The 13,121-nt window shown below is 38.8% G+C and overlaps 1 protein-coding gene across 1 annotated transcript in view; it reads right to left on the bottom strand.

The window, feature by feature from the left end:
- Window positions 1-5,513: 5,513 nt before the first annotated feature.
- The window catches only part of mafa (MAF bZIP transcription factor a), a 130,712-nt gene continuing 123,104 nt past the window's right edge, over window positions 5,514-13,121 (bottom strand). The window contains exon 3 of the mRNA XM_058388242.1: window positions 5,514-7,144. The gene's annotated coding sequence lies outside the window, so the exon portion shown is untranslated. The remainder of the gene's footprint in view (window positions 7,145-13,121) is intronic.

The raw sequence follows: 13,121 nt of genomic DNA, 5'->3' as shown, positions 1-13,121 counted from the left end.
CACTGGTGTACCAAACACAAATAAAGTCATCAAAAGACAGATAGATTGTCTCGAATCTTCTTTCATCACTGCTTCAGAAGCTCAAACCTAGTATGAACCCTTTCAATATGAGCTGATTCTTGGGCAGAAGTGTCTCGGCAGCTAGAAATACAGACTGGAAGCTTGTGAGATGAGTTGGGACTCTGGGGAACTGTGGAATGATGGCATGTCCATCAACAACCAGACGACTACCAGAGTTCATAACAAAGAGCAATTAGTTTGAATTTTGAAGTAAATCCTTAGCCTCGTAAATCAGAGGTCTTGAGAAGTTTGACGTGGTCATAGCTGAGTTATTAGGTCTGACCTCTGGACATGAAGGTGTATGAATATGAACCCTGGAAGGCAAATATCTTGGTTTTAAAATACTCCAAGCAACCTGAAAGCTTCCTCAGCACCACAGTCATTAGATAACTTGACAAAATCTTTGTTTGAATCATGATACAGTAGAATCTGACAGTCTGAGGAAACTACCACAGACTTTCTGAACATTTCCTGTTTGCTTCTGGCTTGTTTCCTGTGTAGTTTCCGTTTTTTGGGGTTTTTTTCATGCCCTCACTTCAGCTGTACCTTGTCTTAGCAAATTGATCTTTAGTCTTGTGTGATAAGTGCCTGTTGTGTTTGTGTCCAAGTTGTATGTGATCATTACTAGGTCACATGATCAAATCTTGTCCGTCAGCTGTACCTGAGACTCTGCTGAAGCTCCTACTGTTCCTACTGGGTACCTTTTAGATTTGTTAGGAGATGATAAAAATACATAGCACTTCCTGGAATGTGTAAAAAAAAATCTCTTAAAAACTCTCTTTTCCGACAGAATGTAACCCAATCAATCCATGTCAATTTGGATGAGATCTACATTCCCCGGGGTTATTTCTACTCCACGTCTGCGAGTTTTTCTCCCATTCTGACACGAATCGTAATGCGAGTGAGCTGTCTACGGTACGTCCAGTTCCAGGAAGGATTGAAAAGATCTGTGCAAAAATGAGAAAGCTGGAAAAACAGAAGGATATGTTCACTAATCCCCATGACTTGCCAATCCCTTTCTCAAAACATCTGCCTCATAGGATCTCCTAATCTTTAGATCAGAGACTCTGCCAAAACCATGACTTGGATAAACATGTCATGTCCATTTCGAACGTGTGTCAGATGTAGAGAACCTCCTGAGAATCGCTAGGATGTAGTGGAGAAGAATAAACAGAATGAACCCCGTTATGTTTTTATCTTTAGGAACTCATCTGGCTTCAAGCTACAGACGTTGTTATTCAGTTAAGTCTGGACTGAAGAAAAAATCTAGCTAGTCCTTTAAATCAACCCAGTGTAGTATATGTAAATAAGTACGGTCATGAAGGGGAAAAAGGTTATTACATACATAACCCAGACCATGCTGTCTGCTCCTGTCTGTCTCCAAAGCCACTGTTTGCTCTAGCCAATCAAGCCGTAGTGCATTAGTCACGTATTAGCCTACTTCACAGCTGTGTAACAGCACTACAATAACAAGCTAAAGTGGCTGCTCTTTCCATGAAGTCGACAATGGGGGAGGAAAAAGTGAATAAAACAGAAAAGAAGCATGTATCTTTAATTTTACTGAATGTAACATGCTGATGGTTTGCCAGTCATGCGGTTAGCTAAAATAGTGATACTAACTGGGAATGTTTTCAAAACGCCTATGCTGCTTAACGTAAAGGTTATTCAGACAGCGATGTTTTTGTTTTAACCTGAGGATAGTGGTGTAGTGGGATTCATCCTACTTAAATATTTTCTCCAATTAAACACCACTGGAACTGATGCACACACCTGCTAAGCTAACTCCTCTGAGGAGTAATGAATATATAGCATCAACAAAGAGTTTAGCACCTAAACAAAAGATGAATGTTTAATTAAAGGTACTGTACATGTTTCAAGGTGCTTTAATAGTTTTACTTCTTAAAGTGGTGGAGGCGTCTACATGGAATTTCTCCGGAGGGTTTCTCAAAAGACTTTAAGTTCTCCAGAATAACAATATTTATAAACCTAGCAATTCTATAGCGGTTAGACAGGATTGCATGAGACCGCCATTTTAAAGAGGACCAGTCATTAGTTCTTTAGAATATTCCTGATTCCTGGTCTTAAGTCTGGAAAAAATCTAAAACGTTGGTCAGAAATTTGGTCAACTAACTGAACAACAATGAGGTTCTGAATCTCTTTCATTTAATCAAACTGGACCAAACTTGACCACCAGGAATTAGTTCTCGAGATCTCAAATATAGCTTCTACACTTCAGCACTCTTGGGGGGAAAAAGTACAAAAAAGTGTAAAACTTTGCTTGAAAAGTTTTACTGAACAACAAGAAAGCTGAATCTTTTTTCTTTTAGTCAATCCAACCTTGAGAAAATGTTGAGAATATTAATATCTGACAGCAATTTCTCAAAACCCTCAGGTAAACATACCACTTCTGGCTACAAAGGTCTCTTTAATAGACCTGATAGTAAAAAATGACAGACAGCTGAATTATTTCTCAATTTTTTGGAGATCAAACAGTTGTGTGTGTTTGTGTGGATCTGAGCGAAGGATACAGGGTCACTGATTAAAACAGGTCACAGGTTATTTATTATTTCATTACATTTCTAATCTAATTCACTTATTTTACACACCCTGTACATCCGTCTAATGGGTGTGGCTTGATCTCAGGATGTAAATATGTAAAAAAAACAAAAAAACTTTTATAGTCAAATTCGTCTAATTCTTGTCTCAAACTGCGATCGAACGAATAAAGCATGTAATAAAACCACATCCTTATTTACAAAAATAATGTGTTTTTTCGCACATCCTGAGTGAAAAGAACAGATCTAAAAATGTTTTTTTTTTTCTTCTTAAGCTAAAAATAATTTAGCATTTTTTTTATTCAAAAGAGCAAAACAGTAAAATAATCAGGGCTGAAAACATCCTCCTAAATTATTTAATTCACGACTGAAAAAGGAAGCCAAATTCCTGTTAATTGTGTGTGAAAGAATCAGAAAAATCACCAGAGCTAAATAAATTGTACGATCATTAGGCAAATAACTGATTTCAAGCAATTTGTGAATCGGATCCAGCTTTTTTGTTGTTAAAAGACATTTCTGTAGCTCTACAGCTCTAAAAATCACAAAAAATTTCTGCAACCTGAGGCACACAACATGTATGATTCACTTAATGATTCAGATTCAACATTCTTTCAGTGTGAGCTAGATAGAGAGGATCGAGACCTCGATGTGAAGAAAAACACTCCAGGTTTTTGCAGTCCTGAGGCTTCGTCGGATAGAAATTAAAGCTTAATGTGTCATTCTTCATTAGAATTAAATATGACACATTTTATTTAAGTAGATTAAATAGCAGGGACAAATAAACGTCCAAAATGAGTCAGTTCAATGATTCAAATTCTGACAAGTGACCGAAATTGGCAATTGGTATGGTATGGTAATTGGCATAGATAGATAGATAGATAGATAGATAGATAGATAGATAGATAGATAGATAGATAGATAGATAGATAGATAGATAGATAGATAGATAGATAGATAGATAGATAGATAGATAGATAGATAGATAGATAGATACTGATTCATCATTATGGGTTGGACTGATCTGAGAAGGTTTGATCAATAGACACTTCCTGGCAACGTGCCTCCTCGTCTACTTGGCGCTGTAGTGTTTAATTGGCCTGGCCAGATTTTAATCCTTAAATGCTGTTAGAAAAGAAAAATCAATGACAAATTAATGATCCCCATGGGTGAAGGAAAGTCCAGAAAATGACTACTTTAGTAAAAGTGTGGGATGAAACTGCTGTGGTGCTAATTAGATGTTTTGAGTAAATAGTTTAGTAGAGCACTGCTGAATTCTGGACTCTGAATTGATCAGAAGCTGATGCATTTTCTACAGCAGCAGCTCTGACTGTAGTGCAGTAATGTGTTTAACAGGGACGTGGCTGAGTGATACGCTGAAGTTTTCTGTATGGAGACATTTACTTACCTCTTGAGTAAGGAGTCTCCAGTGTGAGGAGTCTTAAAATGTAAGGAGTCTCCAGTTTGAGGAGTCTCCAGTGTGAGGAGTCTTAAATGTAAGGAATCTCCAGTTTTAGGAGTCTTCAGTGTGAGGAGTCTTAAATGTAAGGAGTCTCCAGTTTGAGGAGTCTTAAATGTAAGGAGTCTTAAATGTAAGGAGTCTCCAGTTTTAGGAGTCTCCAGTGTGAGGAGTCTTAAATGTAAGGAGTCTCCAGTTTGAGGAGTCTTAAATGTAAGGAGTCTCCAGTTTTAGGAGTCTCCAGTGTGAGGAGTCTCCAGTGTGAGGAGTCTTAAATGTAAGGAATCTCCAGTTTTAGGAGTCTTCAGTGTGAGGAGTCTTAAATGTAAGGAGTCTCCAGTTTGAGGAGTCTTAAATGTAAGGAGTCTTAAATGTAAGGAGTCTTAAATGTAAGGAGTCTCCAGTTTTAGGAGTCTCCAGTGTGAGGAGTCTTAAATGTAAGGAGTCTCCAGTTTTAGGAGTCTCCAGTGTGAGGAGTCTTAAATGTAAGGAGTCTCCAGTTTGAGGAGTCTTAAATGTAAGGAGTCTCCAGTTTTAGGAGTCTCCAGTTTTAGGAGTCTCCAGTGTGAGGAGTCTCCAGTGTGAGGAGTCTTAAATGTAAGGAGTCTCCAGTGTGAGGAGTCTTAAATGTAAGGATTCTCCAGTCTGAGGAGTCTTAAATGTAAGGAGTCTTCAGTTTAAGGAGTCTCCAGTGTGAGGGGTTTCCAGTTTAAGGAGTCTCCAGTGTGAGGGGTTTCCAGTTTAAGGAGTCTCCAGTGTGAGGGGTTTCCAGTTTAAGGAGTCTCCAGTGTGAGGGGTTTCCAGTTTAAGGAGTCTCCAGTGTGAGTCTTAAATGAAAGGAGTCTAATGTAAGGAGTCTCCATTGCAACAGTCAGACATACGTAAATCTGTACCATTTCAGACATCTTCAGTATATTACGATTTTTCTGTAACGCAACAAACTGCCATTGTTTTGTTTTTTTTAATTTCAAGAAAGATGAGGGAAGGAATGTTTAAAGCTGCTATAACACATGTGAGAACTACAAATTGATTTGTTGCTCTTTTAATAAAATTTGCAAAATGTTGCAGTATAAGAGGAATAAAATACTTTGGGTCATGCGGGTTAGGGCAAAATAATCAACTTTTGGGCTGGAGACAGAACTTGGCTTCTTTGTTGATTCGTTGATTAGTTTTCTGTTTAAGCACAACACAGATAAAGTAGTTAGCTCACACAGGATAGTTAGCTGGGAATAAATAAATAAATGAATAAATGAATAAATAAATAAATAAATAAATAAATAAATAAATAAATAAATAAATGATCACTGAAAATACAGAAGTTTTTTTTTTTCAGAGAAACATAATTATAACTATTAATTTGAATGAATCAGCTAATCTGATAGTTCAGACTCTACATTCCACCTCTGATGATTCCTTACATGTTCTTCAATAAAGTGATGGAGGCAAAAGAAAGAAAAGAAAAAGAAATATCAAAGCAAACACACTACCCCGAGTGTGTAAAATGTCAAACTCAGTGATGGATTTGAAGATTTTATAGGACTATAAATCCGGGTCCTTCTTTGCTCTAATTGAACTCGTCAGTGTCCTTGGATCTACACGGCAGCATGCACGTTTCTATACACACTACATTTACATTATGTACAAAAGCCAGCCCTGTGTTGTCCCTTTCCCTTTGTGCGGTGTGTGTGTAGCTCTCGGCCCGAGCTGAAGCTGAAGATGAGCTTCAACCAGCTGGTGATTATGATGAAGCTCCTCACCGTGGGTTTGTCTACAGGGTTTAACCCGGATTCGTGCCGCCACGTCCATGAGCAATTCTTCAGACCGTCCACTTGAAGATCTTTATCATGTGTGAAGCTCCACTTTAACTCTCGTGCATGTTTTACGACGCTGCCTGATCTGCTGACTAATCAGGTACAGATGTGGTACCTGATTAGCGTCAATGAACGCAACTAATTGTTATTAATTAATTGGAATATTTGACTGATTTAAAATTCAGAATAAAATTAGGTGTCATATTTTGGATTGAACGTCTGAGAAACTAATAAAACACTGAGTAAATAGATTTTTTGTATTTTGTTTCGATTATCTTGGTTGTTCGCAAAATGATGCTTATTGGTCAGAACTAAAAGCCCAATTTGTGATATTTTATGCCTTTTGGACTGGAAGCTTATTTATTTATTCAATGTTTATTTTTGCATGTGACAGTTTTGTGTCAGATTCTGTGTTCGGATTGAATCTAAAACTTCAACACAAATCAGGCAGCATCGTTGCTACCTGATCTGCATTGCCTGCCTAATTTGCGCTCAGGCGTGGGATCGCAGATCGGACAGCGATATATATCTGCTACACGGAAAACTTGCACGTGTTCGACAGGGCGGAAAAAGTTCCCAAAGCCGGGGAGACGATCATGTCCAGCATGAATGGTCACGTACGATCACGTCCCATCCTCTGCTCACAGAAATAGAGAAGGGACGAAGGCGAAGGAGGAGGAAGAACTCGTATATTCAGAATAGCTTAGTCTTTTTGGAGAAAAATGAACGTTCAAATCGTTTCTCTGTACTCTTTCCTTCTTATCCGTGAGATCTGTCATTTCTGGCACAACTTTGAAAAATATATCTTAGATTTAATCCGATGGATTTACACGACCTCGGCTAGTCATGGTCCGTGCGCTCTCTTTTCTTTTCCACAGATCGCGGAAGACATTATGTCTTTAAGAATATAAAAACCCGGCGCTAGTCATGAAGCCATCCAAGCGACGCGGTAAAGGGTTGCCTCTACTGGAAGACAGTCACGCTAATTACAATAACATGCTGTTTTTTTCCCACCCGAAGAGAAAACATGACCTCCAGCGTCTCTCTCTTTCTCTCTTGCAGGTTCTCCATCTATAGAAAAAAAAAGTTGCTGGAGGTGTAATAAAGGAGGAAAGGCCTGGAGGTAGAACAAGGCATCAAAGAGTTGAGCCTGGAGGTGCAGGAAGTGAAGGAGGAGCATCTACACGGGCGCTGTTGTGCTTTTTCGGGAAGCCCTGGGCCACACATCTCATCGCTCGCCGCTCGGGTTGCCAGGTTTGAATCTGCAACATAAGATGAGAAGAAGAAGAGGTTGAGTTTTCAGGAAAGACAAAAGCAAAGAGTGTAAAGAAGTGTGACTCAATCCGGCGCTCACTAGGAAACTTTTGTGAGGGCCGTGATTGTGTGTGTGTGTCTGTGTAGGGGACTTTCTAAGCAGGGTTTTAATAAGACCTGGTGATGATGAAGACTGACTCATCCCTATCTGAGGGTGGTTTCTCACTTTCCCATGCCTTGAAGAGATGACCATCTGGTTGGTGTGTCAAGGTTTTCACCTACATCATGATCTGGAGTAACACCACACACATCACCAACACACCACAACGGAGAACATCCACTGTCTCAGGGAACCTCAATCATCTCCAAAAACCAACCAAGCAAACAAACAAACAAACTCTTTTCTGCTTCTTCTGCTTGGAGATTTCTGACTTTCATCCTACACTGATTTAGACTCAGAACGATCTGTAATATTCTAGCTTCATTCTCTGGCAAGATTAGCCACGCTTCTATACTGTATTGCCAATAGTTTTGGGATGTCTGCTTTTACCTGCACATGAATGTAATATGGAGTTGTCCAACCCTTTGCAGCTATAAAAGCTTCAACTCTTCTGGGAAGGCTTTCCACAGTGTGTTTATGGGAATTTTTGAACATTCCTCTAGAAGCACATTTGTGAGGTCAGGCACTGATGTTGGATGAGAAGGTCTGGCTCTCAGTCTCTGCTCTAATTCATCCCAAAGGTGTTCTATGGGGTTGAGGTCAGGACTCTGTGCAGGCCAGTCAAGTTCCTCCACACCAAACTCACTCATCCATGTCTTTATGGACCTTGCTTTGGTCACTGGTGTGCAGTCATGTTGGTACAGGAAGGGGTCATCCCCAAACTGTTCCCACAAAACAAATTGATCAAAATGTTTTGGTATGAAGCTGAAGCATTAAGAGTTCCTTTCACTGGAACTAAGAGGCCGAGCCCAACCCCTGAAAAACAACATCTGAATTCAGTGATTTGGAGGGGTGTCCCAAAACTTTTGGCACTATAATGTAACAATCCCAGCTGCATTCACTAATCTATCTATCTATCTATCTATCTATCTATCTATCTATCTATCTATCTATCTATCTATCTATCTATCTATCTATCTATCTATCTATCTATCTATCTATCTATCTACAGTGAGGGAAAAAATGATTTGATCCCCTGCTGATTTTGTACGTTTGCCCACTGACAAAGAAATGATCAGTCTGTAATTTTAATGGTAGGTTTATCTGAACAGTGAGAGACAGAATAACAACAAAAAAATCCAGAAAAACACATTTCAAAAAAGTTATACATTGATTTGTATTTTATTGAGTGAAATAAGTATTTGACCCCTTTGCAAAACATGACTTAGTACTTGGTGGCAAACCTTTGTTGGCAATCACAGACATCAGACATTTCTTGTAGTTGGCCACCAGGTTTGCACACATCTCACATCTCAAGAAATTTGGGCCCACTCCTCTTTACAGATCCTCTCCAAGTCATTAAGGTTTTGTGGCTGACCCTTCAGCTCCATACACAGATCTTCTATGGGATTAAGGTCTGGAGACTGGCTAGACCACTACAGGACCTTAATGTGCTTCTTTTTGAACCACTCCTTTGTTGCCTTGGCTGTGTGTTTTGGGTCATTGTCAGGCTGGAATATCCATCCACGACCCATTTTCAATGCCCTGGCTGAGGGAAGGAGGTTCTCATCCAAGATTTAACGGTACATGGCCCCGTCCATCGTCCCTTTCACGCGGTGCAGTTGTCCTGTCACCTGGGGATGGTGTACTTGGGGTCATAGGCAGCATTCCTCCTCCAAACACAGTGAGTTGATGCCAAAAAGCTGGATTTTGGTCTCATTTGACCACAACACTTTCACCCAGTTCTCCTCTGAATCATTCAGATCTTCACTGGCAAACTTCAGATGGTCCAGTACATGTGTTTTCTTTAGCGGGGGGACCTTGCGGGCGCTACTGGATTTCAGTCTTTCATGGTGTAGTGTGTTACCAATTGTTTTCTTGGTGACTGTGGTCCCAGCTGCCTTGAGATCATTGACAAAATCCTCCAGTGTAATTCTGGGCTGATTCCTCGCCGTTCTCATGATCATTGAAACTCCATGAGGTGAGATCTTGCATGGAGCCCCAGACCGAGGAAGACTGACAGTCCTTTTGTGTTTCTTCCATTTGGGAATAATCGCACCAACTGTTGTCACCTTCTCACCAAGCTGCTTGGCGATGGTCTTGTAGCTCATTCCAGCCTTGTGTAGGTCTACAATCTTGTCCCTGACATGGGCAGCTCTTTGGTCTTGGCCATGATGGAGAGTTTGGAATCTGATTGATTAGTTCCTTCTGTGGACAGGGTGTCTTTCATACAGTTAAGGAGCTGAGATTAAGAGCACTCCCCGAGAATGCTCCTACTGTAATCTCAGCTCCTTACCTGTATAAAAGACACGTGGGAGCCAGAAATCTTTCTGATTGATAGGGGATGAAATTCTTATTTCACTCATTAAAATGCAAATCAATGTAGAACTTTTCTGAAATGTGTTTTTCTGGATTTTTTTGTTCTTATTCTGTCTCTCACTGTTCAAATACACCTACCATTAAAATTACAGACTGATCATTTCTTTGTCAGTGGGCAAACGTACAAAATCAGCAGGGGATCAAATCATTTTTTCCCTCACTGTACATAACCAGAATATAGACTTTAAACTTTCTAAAGAAGTAAGAGTGCTGGAGTTTCAGGGAAAGCACTGATTACAAAGCATTCAATACAAGCGAATGCTAATGTTTCACCACATGTGGAAACTCCATAACCAGATCTTAGCTGGATTGTTCATCTAGTTTAATCTTTTCCACCTGCCCCGGCTCATGAAACGAATCCAGTTTTATTTCTGCTTGTAGCTTATTAAGAGCTAAGTAACGATGACTGGTTCAAGTTTCATGATCATACCGTTAGCGCTAAGGTTTAAACCGCTTGATCGGATTAATATTTGAGTCTGTTTTGGGTTTTTTTGGATTTAAATAAAACAGAGATTTTTAAGCGATGAGGATTCTTGAATTGAAGATTTTCCTTGGGAAAGTGGAGGTGGAGGTGAAGGTGTTCTGTTAGAGAATGACAATTGAAGTTCCTAGCAACAGAGCTTGCGGTTGACCAGCATTTACGAATGCAGTAGTGAAAAGACCAGCTTGTTGAAGTCTTTCTCCTACCCGACAGATCGGACAGATCAGACACTGCGGGATGATTCATGCATCTTGCTAGTCACCTTCTCAGGGGTGGTCCCTTAGACAAAAACACTTGGCATGGAAACAAACTTGCTGCTTAGTTAAATAAAAATCTCGTGAAGCAATCAAACAGCACACACACACACAGCTCTGTAGTACAGGAAGTCGTGGCTGCTGTTTGTCAATAATACATCAGCTTCCTCTGTGATGCTAAAAATAAATAAATAAATAAATAAATAAATAAATAAATAACTAACTGAATGACTGAATGACTGAATGAATGAATGAATACAGGTAAAGTTTGTTTTTTCAAGAGCAACAGAAGTTATTGTTAAAAAAGGCACTACATTCGTAGCGTGGATGCAACCAGGAAACAGGCGACATAATGTTATAGAAATAACGTTTAAAGAGCATTAAACCTAATAATCTTTTGCTTTATAATTTCATCAGAACAAGAAAATAACCCCAGGAGCAAGGATGGGGGTGTTTATGAAACTCAGGTTAGAGTGTAAAAAAAAAAAAAAAAAATCCATTCATATCCTGCATTCGTCTAAATGACCATATAAGGAAACTCATGTATTCGAACCTGTAACTCAGGGGTGTCCAATCTTATCCAGAAAGGGCCGGTGTGGGTGCAGGTTTTCATTCCAACCAAGCAGGAGCTACACCTGGCTAATCAACTGATCTTGGCTTTCAGTAGACTCAGATGTGGCTTCTGTTCAGTTGGAATGAAAACCTGCACCCACACCGGCCCTTTGCGGATAAGATTGGACACCCCTGCTGTAACTGATGGACTTCAAACCGCAGAACCGTCAACAATTTACTGTGAGTTTTTACGAATTACACTATCCAGGGTAAATTTAGTGAAGCATCAGTGCTATCATATTAATGACCAAAAGTCAGGCTAAAAATATTTTAGGAAAGCTGGTGATGGTAGCTTTGACAATGGAAAATATATAAAATATATATGTTGGTGCCATGGTGAACTTCCAGTGAGCAGTATGAGAGAGTGTGAGAGAGCGATAACACTAAATTTAACACACCTGCTCCCCATTGTCCCACATGACACCGGGGAGGGTAAATGGCTAATTGGGCCCAATTTGGACATTTCCACTTAGGGGTGTAGTCACTTTTGTTGCCAATGGTTTATACATTAATGGCTGTGTGTTGAGTTATTTTGAGGGGACAGCAAATTGACACTGTTATACAGGCTGGACACTCACTACTTTACATTGGAGCAGAGGGGCATTTCTTCAGTGTTGTCACTTGAAAAGATATAATAAAATATTTTAATTATTTTTAATTTTAATATTTAAAATATAATATGTGAGGGGTGTACACACTTTTGTGAGATACTGTATATATATATACAGTATTTTCAATTTTTCAAATACAGTTCAATTTTAGTCATGTTAAAATGTTAACGACATTTTTATTTCTTAAATCTGATTAAAATTTTCAATTTTTTTTATTTTTATTATTTTTATTTATTTATTTACTTATTTTATTTTTTTAAATAGATTTTTCAGACAGAAGATAAACATCAAGGAAAAAAGTACTTTTTTTTTGCTAGCTTTCACCAAGAAAAATATAATAATAATAATAATAATAATAATAATAATAAAATACAAAAAGAAATATTAAATCAGTATCAAAAATAATATCAATGGATATTAAAGTTAAACAAAAATATTAAAAACCATTATTGAAAAATGTTTAAATTTGATCTATGAGTATTAAATAGAAGTATAAATTTTTATAAGAATTAAAATTTCCTCAAATTGTAATCTTGAAAATGTTAACCTCGTTAAGCGAGACGCTGGTATCTCAGTTTTCTTGTAAGTGCTCATGAATGTGAGCATAATGAACTTCCACGGCTGGTTGTGTGGTTGAGTTCGTGAAACAGATCACTGTGAACTTTACTGCCTGAGAGAGAGAGAAATGACTTTATCTGTCATTTTATGAGCGTTTATAAAACCCCCCTTTGTGTTTTTTTTGCATGTGGCCTGAGATACCACAGGTGCTGTGTGTGTGTGTTTGTGTGTGTGTGTGGTGGCGAGACAGACCCAGCACCTCACTGCCCTTGGTGGTTTACAACCCTTTCAGCTGTGGCTGAACTGAGTCCATTTAAAACACAGCATCCCACAGGAGAAGACGTGAAGGTCTGCATGCTGACGGTCACGTCACAACAAAATGAAAATGAACTGAAGACATCCAGCATTAACTCCTTGTAATTTTACGTGTACCTGAAGATAACGATTAGTCTCTGATTAGCTGTTTAGTCACAGCTGATAAAAATCTAGCCGTGATTTGAACTGAATATAAAGAAAAAATCAGGGGTATTTTTCCAAGAATAATGAAAAAACATTTACTTAAAATTCTATTTTTAACAGCTTTCAGAGGTCCTAAAAATATTTCACAGAAGCGGTGTAGAAACCTGGTTATTTCATGTCGTGTAAGGAGACGAAAACCATCTGAAGACATCGCTGACTCAAACCTGACAGGCTGCTTTTTCTGTCACGATGTACAAGATCATAATAAACAATAAAACTTCTATCTCTAATCATTTTATTTATTTATAAAGATGATGATGATGGTGATGATGATGATGATCATCATCACCATCATCATCACCACCATCATCATCTTCATCATCATCACCATCTTCATCATCATCATCATCATCACCACCATCATCATCATCTTCATCATCATCATCATCATCACCAAGGACAGAGGTCACC

This window comes from Hemibagrus wyckioides, linkage group LG04, assembly GCF_019097595.1.
Source record: "Hemibagrus wyckioides isolate EC202008001 linkage group LG04, SWU_Hwy_1.0, whole genome shotgun sequence".
NCBI lineage: Eukaryota > Metazoa > Chordata > Actinopteri > Siluriformes > Bagridae > Hemibagrus > Hemibagrus wyckioides.
This window is presented reverse-complemented; position numbering and strand designations above follow the sequence as displayed.